General features: G+C 41.5%; 1 protein-coding gene across 2 annotated transcripts in view; it reads right to left on the bottom strand.

The window, feature by feature from the left end:
- The window catches only part of LIFR (LIF receptor subunit alpha), a 91,068-nt gene extending 68,826 nt beyond the window's left edge, over positions 1-22,242 (bottom strand). The window contains exons 1-2 of one of the 2 annotated variants that reach the window (XM_082621432.1): positions 21,950-22,242; positions 20,679-20,715 (exon numbers count right to left, since the gene is read on the bottom strand). The gene's annotated coding sequence lies outside the window, so the exon portion shown is untranslated. The remainder of the gene's footprint in view (positions 1-20,678; positions 20,716-21,949) is intronic. The other variant, XM_082621431.1, reaches the window with a different exon arrangement.
- Positions 22,243-22,703: the final 461 nt, after the last annotated feature.

The following is a 22,703-nucleotide window of genomic DNA, read 5'->3' as shown; positions in this document are numbered from 1 at the left end:
GATAAACACTCTCCAGAAAGTGGGCATAGAGGGAACCTACCTCAACATAATGAAGGCCATATACGACGAACCCACAGCAGACATCATTCTCAATGGTGAAAAACTAAATGCATTTCTTCTACGATCAGGAACAAGACAAGGATGTCCACTCTCACCACTGTTTTTCAACATAGTTTTGCAAGTCCTAGCCATGGCAATCAGAGAAGAAAAAGAAATAAAAGGAATACATATTGGAAAAGAAGAAGTAAAACTATCATTGTTTGCAGATGTCATGATACTATACATAGAAAATCCTAAAGATGCCACCAGAACACTACTAGGGTTAATCAATGAATTTGGTAAACTTGCAGGATACAAAATTAATGCTCAGAAATCTCTTGCATTTGTATACACTAATGATGAAAAATCTGAAAGAGATATTAAGGAAACACTCCCACTTACCACTGCAAAAAAAAGAATAAAATACCTAGGAGAGACAAAACCTACCTAGGGAGACAAAAGACCTGTATGCAGAAAACTATAAGAAACTGATGAAAGAAATTAAAGACGATACCAACATATGGAGAGATATACCATGTTTTTGGATTGGAAGAATCAATATTGTGAAAATGACTATATTACCCAAAGCAATCTACAGATTCAGTGCAATCCCTATCACATTACCGATGACACTTTTTACAGAACTAGAACAAAAAATCTTAAAATTTGTATGGAGACACAAAAGACACCGAATAGCTAAAGCAGTCTGGAGGGAAAAAAACGGAGCTGGAGTAATCATACTCCATGGTTTCAGACTATACCACAAAGCTACAGTAGTCAAGACAATATGGTACCGGCACAAAAACAGAAACATAGATCAATGGAACAGGATAGAAAGCCCAGAGATAAACCCACGCACCTATGGTCAACTAATCTATGACAAAGGAGACAAGGATATACAATGGAGAAAAGACAGTCTCTTCAATAAGTGGTGCTGGGAAAACTGGAGAGCTACATGTAAAAGGATGAAATTAGAACTCTCACTAACACCATACACAAAAATAAACTCAGAATGGATTACAGACCTAAATGTAAGACCGGACACTATAAAACTCTTCGAGGAAAACATAGGAAGAACACTCTTTGATATAAATCACAGCAAGATATTTTTTGATCTACCTCCTAGAGTAATGGAAATAAAAACAAAAATAAACAAACGGGACCTAAGGACACTTCAAAGCTTTTCCACAGCAAAGGAAAGCATAAACAAGACCAAAAGACAACCCTCAGAATGGGAGAAAACATTTACAAATGAATCAATGGACAAAGCATTAATCTCCAAAATATATAAACAGCTCATGCAGCTCAATACTAGAAAAACAAATAACCCAATCCAAAAACGGTCAGAAGACCTAAATAGATATTTCTCCAAAGAAGACATACAGATGGCCAAGAAGCACATGGAAAGCTGCTCAACATCACTAATTATTAGAGAAATGCAAATCAAAACTCCATGAGATATCACCTCATACCAGTTAGAATGGGCATCATCAGAAAATCTACAAACAACAAACGCTGGAGAGGGTGTGAAGAAGAGGAAGAGGGAACCCTCTTGCACTTGGTGGGAATGTAAATTGATACAGCTACTATGGAGAACAGTATGGAGGTTCCTTAAAAAACTAAAAATAGAATTACCATATGATCCTGCAATCCCACTCCTGGGCATATACCCAGAGAAAACCATAATTCAAAAAGACACATGCACCCAATATTCACTTCAGCACTATTTATAATAGCCAGGAAATGGAAGCAACCTAAATGCCCATCGAAGGACGAATGGATAAAGAAGATGTGCTACATATATACAATGGAATATTACTCAGCCATAAAAAGGAATGAAATTGGGTCATTTGCAGAGACATGGATGGATCTAGAGACTCTCATACTGAGTGAAGTAAGTCAGAAAGGGGAAAATAAGTACCGTATATTAACGCATATATGTGGAACCTAGAAAAATGGCACAGATGAACCAGTTTGCAGGGAAGATTTGAGACACAGATGTAGAGAACAAACGTATGGATAACAAGGGGGGAAAACCACGGAAGGGGGTGGGGATGGTGATGTGATGAATTGGGTGATTGGAATTGACATGTATACACTGATGTGTATAAAATTAATGACTGGGCTTCCCTGGTGGCGCAGTGGTTGAGAATCCACCTGCCGATACAGGGGACGAATATATATAAATGGATAACTAATGAGAACCTGCTGGATAAAAATAAATAATAAATTTTAAAAATGTATATTTTGTCATTCCTGAAGGACCTCATTTGAGTGGATTTGTGCATATAAGCAAGGAATTGTCCAGTCGATGGTTAATCAGTAACTGGGAAGATACCTGGAAATATGTATTTAGAAGTCATCAGTTATAAATGATGGTTAAAGCCACAAGAGTAGAGGATGCTGTTCAGTGAAGGAATGTGGGGTGAAGGACCAGTGGTTAAAGGAGTTCCACCAAGGATGTTGAGAAGGAATGGGTCCTAATGGCATCTCAAGTCAGTGGAGGAAGGACTGTGTTATTTAAGAAAAAGTGTTGGGACAAGTGGTAGCATTTGGTGGGGAGAGGGGAAAGCTGGGCCCCTGACTCATATTGTTCACCATAATTAATTTTATATGGATTAAACCTTAAAATGTTAAAAGGCTTAATTGTACTTGAAGACAATATAGGTGACAATTTATAAAATATTCACATGAGAAAGAAGTTTATGGTCAGAAATCATAAAGGACAAAATTGAGAAATCTGACTTAATGAAAGTCAAACAAAAACCTCGCTAGAAAGTAAGAGAACTGGGAAATATATTTGCAGTGTATATAACACGGTTAATATGCACATTGTGACATTTCTTTCTAATTGAGCAGTAAGGAACAGATTAATACCTAATTAAAAAGGTAGACAAAAGATAGAATAAGCAGTATACAAATAAAGCATTGTAAATCACCAATAAACATGAAAATGTATTTTGATTACATAAGGAAATGAGATTTATGGCTAGCAGTTGGAAGAGATTAAAATTAAAAAAAAAAAAAAGATAACCCTTGATAGTAGAGAGTATGGGGAAGTGTGGACTGGGGAATGAAGCTGTTCCTGGTTCTTTTTGAAGGTGAGCTTTTATCATGCTTTCTTTCATGTTAAAAATCTCTTGACATGTTTTTGAACAAGAAGGAATGTTCTTCAGGTCGTTTCTTTACTATGATAGTAGAGTGTTTCACCTTTGTGATAGAAGGAAGAAACAAGTTCATTTGTCTGACAGACGCTTGTTGACATTTCTTGAAGGCTGTTGAAGTCACTCCTATTATAGCAGAGCTGAGGTGAGACATGAGTGGATGTCCCTCTTCGGTGGGGTGGGGTTTCCAGGGGCCTCTGAAAGATGGGAAGCGTTGGTGAGTGGAGAATGTTGGTGGGTGGAAAGAGCCATTCCCTGGAGCTGTGGTTTGAGGAGAGGCCTAAGGCCTGTGGGAGTGAGGAGGTTTGGGGAGTCACTGGTCTTCAGCTGTACTGTGGAGGGCATGGAGGCAGACTGCTGGTGGCCACTGGAAGGGCCTGGTCTACCAGGCAGAGCAGGGACTTGATGCTGGAGCAGCAGGGGCCTTCGAAGGGTTTTAAGCACCTGAGTGATGTGCTCCAATTTGTTATGACATGCTGAAGTTGATAAGGAACAGGCTCTTGAATGAACAGGGAAATCCTCACTGGAATGATGACCAAAACTGACAGAGAGGAATGTCAGGATCCCGAGAAACAAAAAATCTGGATGACAGTGTACAAAAAATTCCTAGGACATTCAGAAAAACATAAGCTAGATTCTTATAACACAGCAAAGGTTGAATTTCAGTATTATTCTCCTGCATGCACAAGGCAGACTAAAATATGATACTGGAATCCCTAAGCACTTGATCTGTCCTCTAATTTAAATCCTAAACTTTCTTTGTTCATAGTGCCCTTAGTGTTTCATTAATGTTTTTTTGGTTTTTTTTTTAATACAGCAGGTTCTCATTAGTTATCCATTTGATACACATCATTGTATATAGGTTATACCTTTCTAAGGTTATACCTTTCTAAGAATTTGTCCATTTCTTCCAGGTTGTCCATTTTATTGGCATAGAGTTGCCTGTAGTAGTCTCTTAGGATGTTTTGTATTTCTATGGTGTCTGTTGTAACTTCTCCTTTTTCATTTCTAATTTTATTGATTTGAGTCCTCTCCCTCTTTTTCCTGATGAGTCTGGCTAATGGTTTATCAATTTTGTTTATCTTCTCAAAGAACCAGCTTTTAGTTTTATTGATCTTTGCTACTGTTTTCTTTGTTTCTATTTCATTTATTTCTGCTCTGATCTTTATGAGTTCTTTCCTTCTGCTAACTTTGGGTTTTGTTTGTTCTTCTTTCTGTAGTTCCTTTAGGCGTAAGGTTAGATTGTTTATTTGAGATGTTTGTTGTTTCTTAAGGTGGGATTGTATTGCTATAAAGTTCCCTCTTAGAACTGCTTTTGCTGCATGCCATAGGTTTTGGATTATCGTGTTTTCACTGTCATTTGTCTCTAGGTATTTTTTGATGTCCTCTTTGATTTCTTCAGTGATCTCTTGGTTAGTTAGTAATGTATTGTTTAGCCTCCATGTGTTTCTGTTTTTTACATATTTTCCCTGTAATTGATTTCTAATCTCGTAGTGTTGTGGTCAGAAAAGATGCTTGATATGATTTCACTTTTCTTAAATTTACTGAGGCTTGATTTGTGAACAAAGATGTGATCTATCCTGGTGAATGTTCCATGCACACTTGAGAAGAAAGTGTAATATGCTGTTTTTGGATGGAACGTTCTATAAGTATCAACTAAATCTATCTGGTCTATTGTGTCATTTAAAGCTTGTGTTTCCATATTAATTTTCTGTTTGGATGATCTGTCCATTGGTGTTAGTGAGGTGTTAAAGTCCCCCACTATTATTGCGTTTTTGTAGATTTCCTCTTTTATAGCTATTAGCAGTTGCCTTATTTATTGAGGTGCATGTGTGTTGGGTTCATATATAATTGTTATATCTTTTTCTTGGGTTGATCCCCTTATCATTATGTAGTGTCCTTCCTTGTCTCTTGTAACATTCTTTATTTTAAAGTCTATTTTATCTGATATGAGTATTGCTACTCCAGCTTCCTTTTGATTTCCATTTGCATGGAATACCTTTTTCCATCCCCTCACTTTCAGTCTGTATGTGTCCCTAGGTCTGAAGTGGGTGCCTTGTAGACAGCATATATATGGGTCTTCTTTTTGTAACCATTCAGTGAGCGTATGTCTTTTGGTTGGAGCATTTAATCCATTCACATTTAAGGTAATTATCCATATGTATGTTCCTATGACCATTTTCTTAATTGTTCTGGTTTTTTTTTTTTTTTTTTTTGTGGTTCACGGGCCTCTCACTGTTGTGGCCTCTCCCGTTGCGGAGCACAGGCTCTGGACGCGCAGGCTCAGCGGCCATGGCTCACAGGCCCAGCCACTTCGTGGTATGTGGGATCTCTCCGGACCGGGGCACAAACCCATGTCGCCTGCATCGGCAGGTGGACTCTCAACCACGGCGCCACCAGGGAAGCCCTGGGTTTGTTTTTTTGTAGGTCCTTTTTTTCTCTTGTGTTTCCCACTTAGAGACGTTCCTTTAGCATTTGCCGTAGAGCTGGTTTGGTGGTGCTGAATTCTCTTAGCTTTTGCTTGTCTGTAAAACTTTTGATTTCTCCATCGAATCTGAATGAGAAACTTGCCAGGTAGAATAACCTTGGTTGTAAGTTCTTCCCTTTCATCACTTTAAATATGTCATGCCACTTCCTTCTGTCCTGTAGAGTTTCTGCTGAGAAATAAGCTGTTAACCTTATGGGAGTTCCCTTGTATGTTATTTGTTGTTTTTCCCTTGCTGCTTTCAACAATTTTTCTTTGTCTTTAATTTTTGCCAATTTGATTACTATGTGTCTTGGCGTGTTTCTCCTTGGGTTTATCCTGTATGGGACTCTATGCCCTTCCTGGACTTGGGTGGCTGTTTCCTTTCCTATGTTAGGGAAGTTTTCGCCTATCATCTCTTCAAATATTTTCTCCGGTCTTTTCTCTCTCTCTTCTCCTTCTGGGACCTCTATAATTCAAATGTTGTTGTGTTTAACGTTTTCCCAGAGGTCTCTTAGGCTGTCTTCATTTCTTTTCATTCTTGTTTCTTTATTCTGTTCTGCAGCAGTGAAGTCCACCATTCTGTCTTCCAGGTCACTTATCTATTCTTCTGCCTCATTTATTCTGCTATTGATTTCTTCTAGTGTAGTTTTCATTTCAGTTATTGTATTGTTCATCTGTTTGTTTGTTCTTTAATTCTTCTAGGTCTGTGTTAAACATTTCTTGCATCTTCTCGATCTTTGCCTCCATTCCTTTTCCGAGGTCCTTCTGAATTCTTTTTCTGGAAGGTTGCCTATCTCCACTTCATTTAGTTGTTTTTCTGGCGTTTTATGTTGTTCCTTCATCTGGTACATAGCCCTCTGCCTTTTCATCTCGTCTATCTTTCTGTGAATGTGGTTTCATTTTCACAGGGCTGCAGGACTGTAGTTCTTCTTGCTTCTGCTTTGACAAAATATTTTGATGCTACATATCCACTGAGATATTTCACAGATTTCTCAAAAAACTCCACATGTGCAAAATAAACTCACCTTCTCTTCCAAACCTGCCCCTTGACAAGGCCATCTCCATTCATGGCACCAGTCTCTCCTGGGTCACACTCAACTACTCTTCCTTCTTACCCCTCCCACCTACTCACCAGTTCTACCTCCAAAACACACCTTGACTCTCTGCCCTAGAAACTACCCCTACTTCTATTCCCACTGCTCTGGCAGGCCCTATCAGCATCTCTGGCATAGGTCATTCACATCAGTTCTTAATTCATCCCATGGTCTCCGGCAGGGGCCCCCCACAGTCCGTCTCCCACAATGACTCACCTGGCTCTGAGCAGCAGCTCCATCTCAGTCTCATTATTCATCCCAACTCCAGGCCAAATGTCTGGAGGCTGCCACACCCACTGCCCCTCGACTCCCGTCCCTGGGGCAGCTCTGCCTCTTGGCTCTCTCAAAGACCATCACATCCAGATACTGGTGGTCTCTGCATGTTTCTGCTGCACTGTGGGGAACCTCCACTTTGGTCATTTACCATATCATACCAAGTATTACAAAGATTATTCTTTCCCTCCCTCCCACTCTCATATCCCATTAATTATAAGTTCCCTAACAGCAGAGATTTGTCTTTCCAACATTCCTGCATCTAAGAGGGCTTTACATGCACTACATATTCCAGATTCATTTAGTCAATTAAACAAATCCATCCAAATGACATCTCTGGTAAGGACTTAAAATATTTTCATAACACCCAGTTATTTCTTTACATTCTGAAGAGAAAGTTGAATGCTATGCTTTTGAATGCACCTGTCTGCTACAGATAAATTTATGAATAAAGAACCAATATTGGATCAAATTGCTGGAGGCTTTTTACAAAATAGATGAAGTAAAACTATCCTTAATGCCCTTTCTAAACTCTAAGAGGAAAAAAATTGATAATTATGTAATAGTTTTGAGTTTTTGAAATGCTGGTTTTAGCTAAGTTTACCATAATACAGAATTCATAAATACTACTTTTGAGATACCATGCACTGTTTACATATTGTTTATTACAGGCAAGGCACTGCTTTAAGTTCTTCAAACGCAATATTGGATTTTAATCCCTATAACGACCCTATGGAGTTCCATATCATTATTGTCCCCCTTTTTATAACACAGAATACGAGGCACAGAGAGGTTTTTGATGCTTGCTTGATGTCCGGCAGCTAGACAGGGGCCGAACTTGTATTTAAATCCAGATCTGGCTATAAATCTCATCTCTAGACTATTACACTAAACTGAAAAACGTGGAGCAGAAAACTCACTGAAGTGGAGTCAGGAATCCAGGGCTCCAGTCTCCATTCCACCACTGACTGGGTGGCAGGCATGAGACCTCAGGCAAATCCCCTCACATCTCTAAAACCACACAGGTATGACCCAGGGCCTACTTGCTCCACTTTAAATGTCATAAGAAATTTATAGCTGTTTTCTTCTCAGGACACCTTGCTTGTCACATCTATGAACTCGGATATCTAGAATGTGAGCAGGAATGCTGCTCCCCCAACCCTGCCCAGCTGAGTGCCATTCCTGACAGAAATACCACTTGCTTTACCAAGCCCTTCCAACCATTACAGTAGGACAAAGGTCAGGCAGTCGATGTCAGGAAACAAAACAGCAAACAGCTACCATCTTACTGTTCTCCTCCAAACTCAACATACACTTCCGATTGGTTAGCTCTTGACTCAGCAGGTGTAAGCCCAGACATCCCCTGAGGGCCAGGCCGATGAAAGGGGTGACGCTGGCTACAGGAAACACAGTGAGGAGGACGGGAGGGCTGTGGTGGGCAGCCTCCAGCTAGCGCCTAACTCTTGTATTACCACCGGTTAGGAACACGTGCCCAGTGTAGTCACAGACTTTCAAGGTTTTCAAAAACAGCCAGAAATGCAGGGTTTTTTTTCTTTAATGTGAAATCACCTTATTTTTATTTATTTATTTTTTTTTTAATTTTATTTTATTTTATTTTTTTGCTTTATAACAAATTTAATCAGTTATACATATACATATGTTTCCATATCCCCTCCCTTTTGCGTCTCCCTCCCACCCTCCCTATCCCACCCCTCCAGGCGGTCACAAAGTACCAAGCTGATCTCCCTGTGCTATGCGGCTGCTTCCCACTAGCTATTTACCTCACGTTTGGTAGTGTATATATGTCCATGCCGCTCTTTCACTTTGTCACAGCTTACCCTTCCCTCTCCCCATATCCTCAAGTCCATTCTCTAGTAGGTCTGTGTCTTTATTCCTGTCTTACCCCTATGTTCTTCATGACATTTTTTTTTTTCTTAAATTCCATATATATGTGTTAGCATACAGTATTTGTCTTTCTCTTTCTGACTTACTTCACTCTGTATGACAGACTCTAGGTCTATCCACCTCATTACAAATAGCTCAATTTCATTTCTTTTTATGGCTGAGTAATATTCCATTGTATATATGTGCCACATCTTCTTTATCCATTCATCCGATGATGGACACTTAGGTTGTTTCCATCTCCGGGCTATTGTAAATAGGGCTGCTATGAACATTTTGGTACGTCTCTTTTGGAATTATGGTTTTCTCAGGGTATATGCCCAGTAGTGGGATTGCTGGGTCATATGGTAGTTCTATTTGTAGTTTTTTAAGGAACCTCCATACCGTTCTCCATAGTGGCTGTACCAATTCACATTCCCACCAGCAGTGCAAGAGTGTTCCCTTTTTTCCACACCCTCTCCAGCATTTATTGTTTCTAGATTTTTTGATGATGGCCATTCTGACTGGTGTGAGATGATATCTCATTGTAGTTTTGATTTGCATTTCTCTAATGAGTAAAGATGTTGAGCATCCTTTCATGTGTTTGTTGGCAGTCTGTATATCTTCTGTGGAGAAGTGTCTATTTAGGTCTTCTGCCCATTTTTGGATTGGGTTGTTTGTTTTTTTGTTATTGAGCTGCATGAGCTGCTTATAAATTTTGGAGATTAATCCTTTGTCAGTTGCTTCATTTGCAAATATTTTCTCCCATTCTGAGGGTTGTCTTTTGGTCTTGTTTATGGTTTCCTTTGCTGTGCAAAAGCTTTTAAGTTTCATTAGGTCCCATGTGTTTATTTTTGTCTTTATTTCCATTTCTCTAGGAGGTGGGTCAAAAAGGATCTTGCTGTGATTTATGTCATAGAGTGTTCTGCCTATGTTTTCCTCTAAGAGTTTGATAGTGTCTGGCCTTACATTTAGGTCTTTAATCCATTTTGAGCTTATTTTTGGAAATCACCTTATTTTTAAATGCTGGCAACTAATTCCAATTTTTCAAAAAAACAGTATGTGGGCCAAACAAAACACATTTGCAGGCCCAATAGAATTCCTGGGGCGCCAGTTAACAACCTGTTTCAAAATGTATGGGCATGAAAAAATTCTTGCCTTGCTGTTGAAATAATCTCAAAATATAAACTGTTTGAAGACATATATTTCAGGGCACAGATATTGACCAAACTGTACCCGAATGTTTTCTTAACATTCTTTAGGGCTGGAATCTGAAAGTTCTGTTCTCCAAAAGAATTCGAATGGCTTTTTCTTTCTTTTTCTTTTTTAAATAAATTTATTTATTTATTTATTTATTTTTGGCCGCACTGGGTCTTTGTTTCTGCGCGTGGGCTTTCTCTAGTTGCAGCAAGGGGAGCTACTCTTCATTGCAGTGTGTGGGCTTCTCACTGCAGTGGCTTTTCTTGTTGTGGAGCACAGGCTCTAGGTAAAAGGGCTTCAGTAGTTGTGGCACACGGGCTCAATAGTTGTGGCTCGTGGGCTCTAGAGAGCAGGCTCAGTAGTTGTGGCACACGGGCTTAGCTGCTCTGCAGCATGTGGGATCTTCCTGGAAGAGGGCTCGAACCCATGTCCCATGCATTGGCAGGCAGATTCTTAACCACTGCGTCACCAGGGAAGCCCCACTGAATGGCCTTTTCTTGATTGGTCATATTATTCAATCCCAGATCTAAAAATCCTAAGCATCATTTTAGAATACAAATGCTTCTAAAAAAAACCCAAAAACTAAAATAAAATCTTTAGCATTTGACCAGGGTTACAAGGTCTTCTAAGTATGTGGAAGCACAGCATTCACCTAACGTTCACTTGAGTCTTCTACATAAGACGGAACAGAGAATGAAAAATACAACAGAACCTGAAATAACTATCATTTGTCAAAACTATCTTGGAAATGGGCATCTTATCAAGACAGCAGATTCTACAGACCAGAAACATGTGAGCCTGACACTGATCCTGGATAAGATTACAGAACGCATTAGGAAAGGAACCCTAATCCAACATACCCCAGCCCCACCTCACCCCCAAATTGACAAGGCCAATGAACTGGGAAAGCCAGCATCAGAATCAGACATGAAGTGTCTGGCTTTGAAGAAGACCTTTCCTGACGTCTGAAAGATGTTTATGAGCAAGATGAAGGTTGCATAAAAAAGAATGAAGGGGGCTCTTTCACCACGTGATCAATGCTACTCAAAGGGTGCTAATTAATTGATGATGCCAACCTGGATGAAGATTATGGACAGATGTGACAGAGTTCTGTTTTTCTTAACATTTTCATTAATGAAATGGAGGAAGATACAGGAATCACATTTCTCAAATTTGTGGACCAAAAAATGGGCAAAGTAGCAAATATATTGCACATAATAATGAGGATGCTAACAAATTAATCTAACAAACTAATCCAATAAGATAAATTTAGCATTGATAATTTCAGGGTCCCAAATAAAATGGTTATGATGATGACAATAACACACAGAAGATAAACAAATACAGTTTGGAGGAGATATGACTTAACAGCAGCGTGTGGGAAAAACACAAAAGACTGGTTAGTGAAATGGGCCAATAATGTAATGTAACTGCCAAAATAACAAGAAGAGGGACAACTCTCTTGTCTCCTCATTTTATCATAATATCTAAAATCCGGTCCTCTGGTGGTATTAAAATTGAGGGATTCATTTTTAGTCTAAAAAATGAGTAAACAGGTAATCTAACATTAAAGTATTATTAATATGAAACATAAGCTATTATTGTTGTCTTTATTACTGTCCAAATTATTATAAATTCTTGCTTCAATATAAACCTTACTCAAAGTATTCTTATCCCTTCTCTCCATAGGTGCAACCTGCTCCCTATTGTTTTTCCCCAGCTTTACTGAGGTACAACTGACAAATAAAATTGATTGGACTTGAAGTATACAGCATGATGATTTGACGTGTGTATATGTACGCTGTGAAATGATCACCACAACCAAGTTAATAAGACATCTGTCACCTCACAGTTTTCTTTTCCATGTGTGGTAAAAATGCTTAAGATTTACTCTCATAACAAATTTCAGGTATACAATACCGTATTATTAACTATAGATCCCCAGAATTTATTCATCTTATAGCTGAAAGTTTGTGTCCTCTGACCAATATCTTTAGCTCAAGCGGCTACTTCATTACTCCCACTTCACCTACTCCCTGTTTTATAACCATCCACACTTAGGATCTCTCAAACTTTTAGCAACGTAAGGGTAAGGCATCAGTAGATCTGTGTTTGATAGCTTTAAACACATTGAATGCTTTCTCACCATTTGAGTTTAATCAAAAGCTTTAAGAAAAGGGCATGATGGACTAAGCATAGGAAGAGCAGAGTCATTACTGCTGCACGTGTCATTATTAGGAAATAACGCCTCAACATTATTAGGAAAGTAAAGACAAACTTCCAGGGCCGGGCCTGGCTGGGGCCTTGTTGGGGCTTCTTCCCCTCGGTCTGCACTCCTGCCAGGTTGCTCCCTGGTCTCTGGATTCCCAAGCCTCCATGACACAAGTTGGAGGGCCCCTTCTGAATCGTCGGTCTCACATGCCTGAAATTTTCCATGGCTCTCCCTGGTCTACGGAGAAGGTGCCAGCTGTCAGCATGGCATGAGGCTCTCTGCTGTTCCAAGCTGCCTAACTTCAGTCCCACCTACCTTTGCCCTTGGCCCCACACTGGCTCTGTGCTCGAGTCCCAACAAACGCGGCAGGCTCTGCTGTCCTCTGTGTCACTGACACCTTACCCTCTACCCAGAATGTCCTTCCCACTCCACTCCTCCCTGTCCATTTAACAAACACCAACTCGCCCTTCAAAACTCAGCTCACATCAGCTCAAGGTTGCTCCAGATCCAACCTTCCTCTGTGTCTTTCCTTATTGGTCCCCAAAACTGAGAGAAATTTCAGTTACCATTCATCTAGACTATCAGTGTTGTCTATCTTGTAGTAGGATTAGGAAGTAAAATATTCCTTATGTTTTTATCAGAAGCATAAAGACAAAAGGCAGATCAGACCCCACTCAGCAATGTCTGTGACCTCTTCTGTCCCTGTAAGCATTTGAGTTTTTGATCCCTGCAATACAGCCCATGGAATGCGTGAGTACAGCAATCACAACTTTGACTATTCGTAAGTGAGCTGAAAAGTTCCAAAACAGAGTCACCTGTACTTTTATTGAAGCTTGCATTTGAGAAAGGGTAAGTTGGCTAAACTCTACGTCTAGACAACAGCCTAAGGTCTGCAGGTCAACACAGTTTGGTTGCTCTCCCTTTACTATTACATACTCAGTACATCTCAAGAGAGATAAAGGGTATTTCTTTGTGAAAAGAGATCCCCCCACCACCACTAAAAAAAAGAAAGCTAATTGCTGGTTCCAGTGGAGGCCAGTGGAGTGGAATAGGCCATGGAAAGCAATGGTGTAGATGGAAAAAATGTGAGATAAAGAAAGAATAAAATGTTGGCTTTGTTAGTGGCTCCAACCTGTGACATGACTTCTACATTCTTTCTACACAGGAACAAGAAAAAATGATTTATGACACTGTCTTCTTTTATTAGGCTGTATCAGGGAAATAAAATACACGGTCAGTATTTGTCATAAAGGTCCCGAGACACTTCTCATGAAAACTGAGGGTGTACTTTACATCAAAACATTTACAGCTGCTGCCAAAACTGTCCCTACACAAGGAACAAATTACAAAATTAATGTATTCTTATATACCGTCAAATGGAAACCGTAAACTGCAGGCTTTTTGCCCTCATCCTCAGTGAGACCACGTGCTGGAATATCTCAAATGGGGTACCGATAAATTCTATCCACCCTAAGTGTATTAGTAGGAACCCACAGCAGTAATTTTACACTAGATAATCTCAAAAAGGCATACCCTTCACAGAGGATACACAGTAGCAATTTTAATACTATTAGCCCAGGATATTCTCACAGATATATAATGCAAGTCATCACTAAATCATCAGTAAATGTCAAGGTGAAATAACCTAGTCTGCTCCTCGTGTACTTGGTAGAACAAGCAAGAGGCAATGTTTGTGTTCATTGATAAGTAACATCACAACATACTTTCTTTTAAAATCGCAGGAGAGGAAATGAGGCCCACTTGATTGTCAGCTGCTGTAACACACCTTTTACTGAGTGGGTGTGCCTCCTGGCCCTGAAGTGCTCTGGTCACTTTCCTTGTCATGCAAGTAGTGGGGGCGTGTCTGCCCTGCCCACTGCTGCATATCTGATGCCTACCTGCTGCCCGGGGGGGGGGTGGGGGTGGGGGGGGGTGGGGAAGGCCCTTAATAGTTGCTGAATGAATGAATCACATTTCATTTTAACAACTCTATAAAAGGAAAAAAGATCGGACCCTGACTTTTGAGAACGTATCATACAGAACTACGGAAACCGATAACAGAAGGAAACAAAGGGAAAAAAAAAAGCTTTTGATTCAAAATAAAATTTCTTGGCACTGGAAAGCATTTCAGTTTTAAAGTAAATAATAACTCAACAAAATATTTCTCAGTGACCAGAAGCAGTGAAATATTTTGTCAGAATGTCATAAAGTGCTTCTTACAACAGTTTATATGTTATTCTGCTTAGAAATCCTATATTAGTAGGAATATTGGCCTTAATCATAACAGAATAGTGAGGGAAAGGTTACATTTATCTAACACATACTACTCACAGGCACGATGAGGTGGACACTATTATTCCCTTTTACAGGTAAGAAATCAGACACAGAACTTGTCCAAGTTCTGTGGGTTGCCTAACCAGTAAATGAAAAAAGGAAGCTGCTCTCATTCTCTTTACTACATAATATGCTCCTTATGTTGGAAATTCAGGAAAATAAAAATAGTGGTCACCTGTAATTTCAGCACAAGGAGATATTCTCACCTAACACCTGGTGTACAGTCTTCCCGGCATTTTCCTACACAACAGGTAGAAAACTGCACACTCCTGCTCGCTCGCTCTGCCTTTCTCCAAAAACAAACAAAAAAACCTCAGATCCACTTACACGTGCTGTCTTGCAATCTGCTTTTTCAGTTTACAAATTTTGAGTACCTTTCCAAATCAATAAATACTTCTTACCTCACTGTCAATGAAGAAAGGGTTTTTCATTACAAGTATTGATATATAATACCACAATTTATGTAATCCATCTCCCTATTATTGAGCATTTAAGTTGTTTCTAGCTTATAACTATCATAAACAAAGCTACAAAAATCATTTTTGCAAACTAAAGGTTGGGTTTTTGGTGTACTTTTAGTGGAGGTCACCAGAATCTGGAGATGAGTTTCCAAGCTTGGGGGAGCACCCCACCCCTCGCAATTTGAGACACCCCACTATGTGGACTTCCCGCCAAGTGAAGAATCATTGTGCAGGGAGAGAGCTACTGACAGGAATACGGTGCCCACAGGCACCGCGTAGGCGAGGACCACTGCTATAGACTGGTCTCTGTGCACACACTTTATTTTTTTTTCCTTAGTTTAAATTCCTAGTGGTGGAAATGCCTGACTAAGGGACATGGCACATTTTTGAGGCTTTCGGTGAGTAATAAACAAAATTGCCCTCCTGGAAAGTTATAACAATTGAAACACCCACCAGCAGCATTTGAAAGTGACAATCCCCAAAAACCTAATGGTTAGCTAGATTTGTTTGTAAACAACCAAATCCCTATATGGCTCTAAGTTTTAATAATAGTGAAACTATTGATAAAACATATCTAGAAAAATAGCAAACAATTCAGACAACAAATGCTAAATTTTAAAGTACGTATGTTTTCAAATACAAAATATAAAACTTAAATGACACCGGATCCCAGCAGACTGAACAGAATGAATATTACAAGATCTAGTGACATCAGGTTCTGAAAATTGCCAAGCTAGTAAGTAAAACACATCTTCATTTGTCCATCTGGCTAATATTAAGCTTAATAGTTTGGGCTTTAATAGCAACATGCTCTATTGTTTAACAAGAAAAGAAACTCATGAAATCATGTATTCTTTCAAATTTTATAAGTATTATCTTATAGCTAATGTGCAATCTTAAGTTCTCAAAATTCTCTTACGTATTCATTTATTCAACAAATATCTGGGCTGGGCACTGTTCTACGGAGACACAGCAACGAACCCCACAAATTTCCTGCTGTTCCAGAGGGGAGCTCAGAACCCTGCAGTTAGGAATCAGCAAATCGTGGTTACAAACACCAGTCTGGAACTACTGGATTCTTAGGCAAATTAGAACACCTCTGGGGCTTGGTTTATCAGTAAACTTAAAAAAGTTGACCAGATGATCCGAGGCCCCTTCTGGCCCTTAAATTCTATACTTTCTTTGGTTTTGTCTGAATGCTTAAGCTCCTATTACTCGTAAATGCTTTGCATTTTAAGTTATATACAGGACTATATATAGTCCTTCCTTAGAAATCAGAATGAAGCTCTCAGCCCCTTCCTCCCAAATTTTACATCTACAGTAAAACTTTGGTGATCCAGGTAACTTCAAGGAATGATACAGGATAAGGTTCGTGTTAGATGAAGACTTATGCTCCCAATTTTAACTGTGTGTTTGAAAGGGATCCTAAGATGTTCTTGCCTCCTTCACTTTTGAACTGCACTATAAATACTACAGCATGAAACATGAAACAGGACCCACTGGTGTGGCGGCAGGTCTCCAAGCCTGGGACTGGGAAGGCTGGCACCCAGCTTTAAGGTGGCACGCTGGCGGCTGCAGCACTCAGTCGTGATGGTGGAGTCTCACCTCTCTCCAGCTTACCCTCATCCCCAATTCAAAGGCACATTCTGTCTACAGAATGTCTACAATTCACTGCCCCACCAGCATTTTCAATATGAGAAATGGGAAGCATTACTTCTGCCACCACTTGTTATTTTCCACCACATGTTCCCACCACCACTGTTTCAACTGTCCTCCGATCCAGGGTTTCCTTGGAGAAGCCTGCTCCTGCAAGCAGTGAGAAGAAGGCAAGGGGCCTCAGTATCCCAAGTCACCCTTAGGGAAGAGCCACACACTTTATGGGAGTGTTAGCGCCTTCTTGTGGTCTTCCAGGATACTGCCACTTAATAATACAGATAAAGATTCTCAGCTACAGGCACATACTGATTCCAAGTCTTCCTCTGTACCTGCCCTGCAAACCAGAAGAATGGGAAGAGGCAAGATTTTCTCACCTCTCTGCAAAAGTACATGAAAACTTCACCCACCAGAAGGTTTTCTTCAACTTCCAACATAAAAGCCTAAAACAGTATTTGATAAACACAACCTTTGCTCACACGAGCAACAGGAGCAGCAAGGACTGGTAAGGAATGCATGGGTCGCAAATTTTAGGCAATGTAAGACAAATCTGGAACTGCTGCATCTCTGTAGTTCACAAAGGAAAGGTAAAGGTAGTAGTAAAAGTACTTTAACTCAAGCATCTAAGCCTCAATGTACCGGTGACCTATAAAACAGATGCTTATGGGCTTCCGCAATTTGCCTGAAGACCTTTCACTGCAAGGAGAGTGACGAAAATCAAAGGTAACTTGATTTAAGATTTTGGAGTCACAGAATCCATCCTTTACATAGCATGTGCACAGAGCTTAAGAGAGGATGCTGGAAGATAAAATTATCTTCCATGGGAACAACTTATTGGGTTCAGGTATCAACCAATTAGGATAGGAAATAAAAAATCAACCCCCCTCATTCTGCAAGATCACAACTCCTGATGTCGAACAGGACCTCAAAAGTCACAGTTAAGAAAAAAACAACAGATTCTAATTAGGCATCTACAACAATTGCTTGGCACAAAACTCATTTCCCAAGCTTTCAGTTAATATAAAGGAACATATATTTAGAATGACAAACAGATTAGAAGTTGGGAAGAGGAAATACCACAGTTCCTGATACTCCCTAAAATAGAACACACACACATTCTTCCTGTGAGAATAAAAGTACCTGCATAAAATACATACATTTTATGTGCTCATTAGTCGGTCATCTGCCCAAAAGGGTTCAAACATTCACTATACCAAAAAAGGCATCTCTGAAATTTTTACCCTTAGGCAAATGGCTAATCCACGAAAATCAAAGATGGAACTTCTAACTAAATTACTCAGAAATCACTATAATGTCCTGGAAAATTAGGCATGCTTTTAAGGCTTCATACTCTAATTTCAGGGAATAGAAATCAAATGCAACTGACTTAAAGCAACAATTTGAGAGGATGTGCTAACAGTAGACCAGATTTGGTAATGTCAAGGGCCAGAGCCAAGATGGAAAACTCAACTAAAAGACTCCCAAATCTAGGTATTTTGACCCAAACCAGGCAAGATTATTTCTTAAACTCTCTAATTATTCATTAATTCTATAAATATTCACAGCCCATTCTGACCAAGGCTGTTCCTGGCACGGGGGAAGCAATGAGGAACAAGTAGATCCGTGCCTGCCCTCCTGGAGCTTCCAGCAGGTGGAGGAACTCCACCACCCAAGGTCTCCTTCCCACTTCTATAAATGTGCCTTGACATATGCAAATACACAGGACACTAATCCCAGTGCCTGCCCTCTCCTGCCAGCCACTTTTTCATCATAAATACCAGCCACACAGGCGGCCCTCTGTTCCTCTGGCGTGCAAGGCTCAGCCCCACTGCAGGGCCTTTGCATGTGCTGTTCCCTCTGCCTGAGTCACCATTCTCCAAAAACACACTCAACGCTCAGTTCAAATCTCTCCACCTCAGAGAGGCTTCCAGGGCCACTCAGTCTAAAACAGCAGCCCCTACCCTGCCCCTGTTTGCCACAGCAAACCTATTTTATCACTTGTCTAGCACTTATCACTCTCTGATATTACTGCCTTTATTGCTTCTCTGCTTTTTATCCACCTCCCTCACTAAGATGTGAACTCATTAGAAGGGGATCTGTCTGTCCTGTGCACTGCTATATTCTTAGTTGCTAAAAAGTTGCCTGGGATATAACAGATGCAATATTAGCAGTTTTGTAGCACAACGACAGGTACTGAATAACAAAGGAAAAAGAAAACACCTTAAATGTGAAAAGATTTGTTTGGTCAGTTAAAAAAAAAAGATTATTACAGTACAGTTTCTTACATTAGTCCTAAAATCATTCTCAGAAATAAGCATAATGGAAATATAAAGCTTAACATTGGCTAATACTCAAATTATATACTGTATTTGGTTCAAGTGCTAGCTAGCATTAGTCTTACTTTTACAATTTACTGTTTTAAAAGCACTCTAAGAGACCTCAAATTTTAATTTAAAAGGGCCAAATACTTTCTAAAAGCATACTCCCTCTTAAAAGTTATGAATAACCTTCTCCCAAAGTGTACAATTTATAACCATACTATAGCAACATTAAAATATGAGATACTGGTGATAATCTACAGAAGGCAGGGATGTTAGTGTCTAATGGCAAACAAGTTTTACAACTGATAAACTGCCTTTATCTTCAACTTAATCAAAGGTACGAGCCTCTTTTCCATGTTCAAAATTTTCAAACTCTTAAGAATTTTTCTTACAGATTATTCTTTTTTTTTTTTTTTTTTTGCGGTACACGGGCCTCTAACTGTTGTGGCCTCTCCCATTGCGGAGCGCAGGCCCAGCGGCCATGGCTCACGGGCCCAGCCGCTCTGCAGCACGTGGGATCTTCCCGGACCGGGGCACGAACCCGCGTCCCCTGCATCGGCAGGCGGACTCTCAACCACTGCGTCACCAGGGAAGCCCTCTTACAGATTATTCTTAACAATTTATATCTATTCTTTTATTTCTTTTGTTGAAACAAAGAGCTAAGGTGTTAATCAGGGAATATGACCTTAGTAACTGGCCTTGATGTCTCATGCTTCACCACAAAGACACCAAAGATCCTTATGGATTGCTTTGAAATTATATAAAAGGAAAGGGTGTACATTGGAGAGAAGGGGCATTTATTTCCTGGACATGATGCAAAGAAGTAAGTTACTACTGCCTTTGGCCCTTTGGGAATAACTGAAATCCACTTACAAACCTCAAAAACTAATGTTTTACAATAATTCTAGAGCAAAATAGTAGAAAGAACCTACCGCAATGAAGAAGAGGTTAAATAAATTACGGTTCATCCTTAATGGTACTCAGCAGCTGTTAGAGAATGAGACAGCTCTTAGGTACTGATGTAGAGACTGCCAAGATTTAGTACTCCGCGGGGAGGGGAGGGCAGGGAGCTGGTGCAGTACAGAGTATACAATGCGTCCTCATTTGTGGAAACACAAATAAAAAGAACACATACAAAATGTTTACACTAGCATAGGCTTTATCTGGAAAGATATACACAGGAGTTAGTAACCCTGGGTCCTGGGGAGAACAGGGTGCAGTGAGGTCTGGCGGCGGGGGGAGGGAGGTATACTTTCCACTCTATAGCTTTTTATACATACTGAATCTTCTACAGCGTGCATAGGTTGCCTGCCCCACAAATTAACATGATAAATCTTAATGTTATAATAAGTTATACTATTGCCAACATATTATTCAGTGAGGACCATCAATAAGCAAAAGCTTTCAAAAATCACAAAAGTTTGTTCTCTTCAACAGCGAAGTTCCTGATCCTTATTTCCCAGAAAAGAATCCCAGTCTCCACTAACTAGAGAGAAGCACTTGTGATCTCACCTATTACAAAGCAAATAAGCCTCAATTCAACCCTTGGAAGGGAAATCTAAATCGAGCTTGTACCTACCTAATGAAGCCTCCAAATCAACAGTTTCCCCTTGGCTCTAAAACAGAAAGTCAACGTAAGAAACAAGTAAGAGGACAGTGTTTTTAAAAACACACACGCTATACTTAGGTTTCCTTTCCCCTGCCAGGCTTAGACAAGGAACCCTCCGATTCTAGTGAAATGTGAGTTCAGATCTGTGGCAAAATCAGCATTTAAGGGAAGGGGCAAGCATCATTTGCACTAAACGAACGCTTTAATTTTTCTCTTCTGGGGAGGGGAATTTGCTTTAAATTTAATTTAAGAATCATTTTTGGACCCCTGACTAAATGATACTACTAAGTCACTTAATTTTAATCCAAGCAAATTTCTTTTAATTAAAGACAAATCTGAAAGTGAAAACGAACAAATCAGAAGGCAAACTTTAAACTGAAACCTATCTGTTGAAGAATGTATCTTAAAAGAACACATTAAAAAATGCAAAAAATTCATTTCCATACAAACGCCATTCAGTATCAGTATATATGCTATATCAATATTTGACTGCAGTAACACACCCATACAAAAAGGAGCACACAGGTACCCAACCGCAAATAAAACACCTCATATTTTTGGTAGCCAAAGGTGGGGACGCGGACGGTGGAGGCCAGAATCATGTTATTCAAGGCGTAAATTCACAGCATTTGAAGCACAGTTTTCTGTCAGACACAACTCAGGATTCCTGCTCTGTCTTTTGAAATGACGCATTAAAAGTGTCATCTTTTACGAAGCCTAACTTTGATCGCCAACTCTTTAACTGGTTTTCATCAGTATAGCGCCTTCGGAAACAAGCACATAAAATACAGGTGAATCAAATACACCATGAATACGGAAGGGACAGAGAACTAGTTTAATGAAAAGTTGAGGCACGGGGACACGAAATCACTTGGTTGATTACATCCCTTAACAAAAATAAAAATTCAAGCTCGTTCCCATCCCCCAGGTAGCCTGTGGCCTCAGAACTCGCTGCCCTACGTGGGCAGAAGTTCGCAGCCGGGGAGTCGGCGTCCTCTGGGAGCCGAGGGTGGCCCAAGGGTGCTTGGAGAGCGGCGCGACCTGGAGCGCCCCACCCCCCGCTCCCGGTCACTCCTCTCGGACGCTCCCCGACACCCGGGCCGAAGCCGGCCGGAGCGCTGCCCCCCGCCCCCCGCGGGCCGCCGGGCGCTCGCGGCGACGCGCCCACGGGACTGGGCTCCAGGCTCTGCGGCTCCCACTCCCCGCGCCTCGCGCCGCGCCCACCCGCTCCCCGTACTCACAAGCCGCTCCCGCGCCGCTATCTCGCCATCCCCGGCCGTCAGCTTGGCCGCCTCGGCCGCCGCCCGGGGGCTGCCAGGAGTCCGCAGTAGCGCGGGGGCTGGAGGCGTAGAGGAGGGGGGCCGGGCACAACCCGCCGCCTCCACCGCCGCCGTCTTGCCTCCCCGGTCCCAGCGCTGGGCTGCTCCAGGCGGCCACGGGCGAGGATCGGCCCGCTGCCCTCCGCGAGCCTCGGGAGCCGCCGCCGCCGCCAGAGCCGCGCGGAGGCAACAGTAACGGCCACGGCCAGTGGCGAGACGCTCCAGCGGGGACTGCGGCGCGCGGGGGCGGTGCCTGCACGCCGCTCGGCGGGGGGCGCTGCTGTCCCGGCCCCGCCCCCGGCTCCGGCCCCGCCCCGCCGCCCGCGCGCCCCCGCCGGAAGCCTCCCGCGCGCCCCCGTCGCCGCCCCCCGCGGCGGGGCCGCGCGCGTCCGGCGCTCGCCGCGGGGCCGCCCCTGGGAGCAGGAGGGGAGCGGCAGCGTGCGGGGGCCGAGCACCGAGGGAGGTGCTTCCGCGGAGAGTCCAGTCGCGAGGCCAATCTCAGGAGGTCATGAAAGAGTCAGGGAGAGGAGCGGCCCAGCTGGTGCAAATGCTCGGGGAAGGCCGGCCTAGCGTGCGGCGGCCCTGTGTGGAGAGCGGCCCCCAAAACGCTGTCAGTGCGCTTTGCAGACATTGCATAGAGGAGAGGACGACGCGGGGCCGTGTTTTAGCTTCCTTT

Source organism: Mesoplodon mirus, assembly GCF_964341445.2.
Source record: "Mesoplodon mirus genome assembly, chromosome: 5".
Taxonomy (NCBI): domain Eukaryota; kingdom Metazoa; phylum Chordata; class Mammalia; order Artiodactyla; family Ziphiidae; genus Mesoplodon; species Mesoplodon mirus.
The sequence above is the reverse complement of the archived record's forward strand: the minus strand, read 5'-3'. Positions and strand labels throughout refer to the sequence as shown.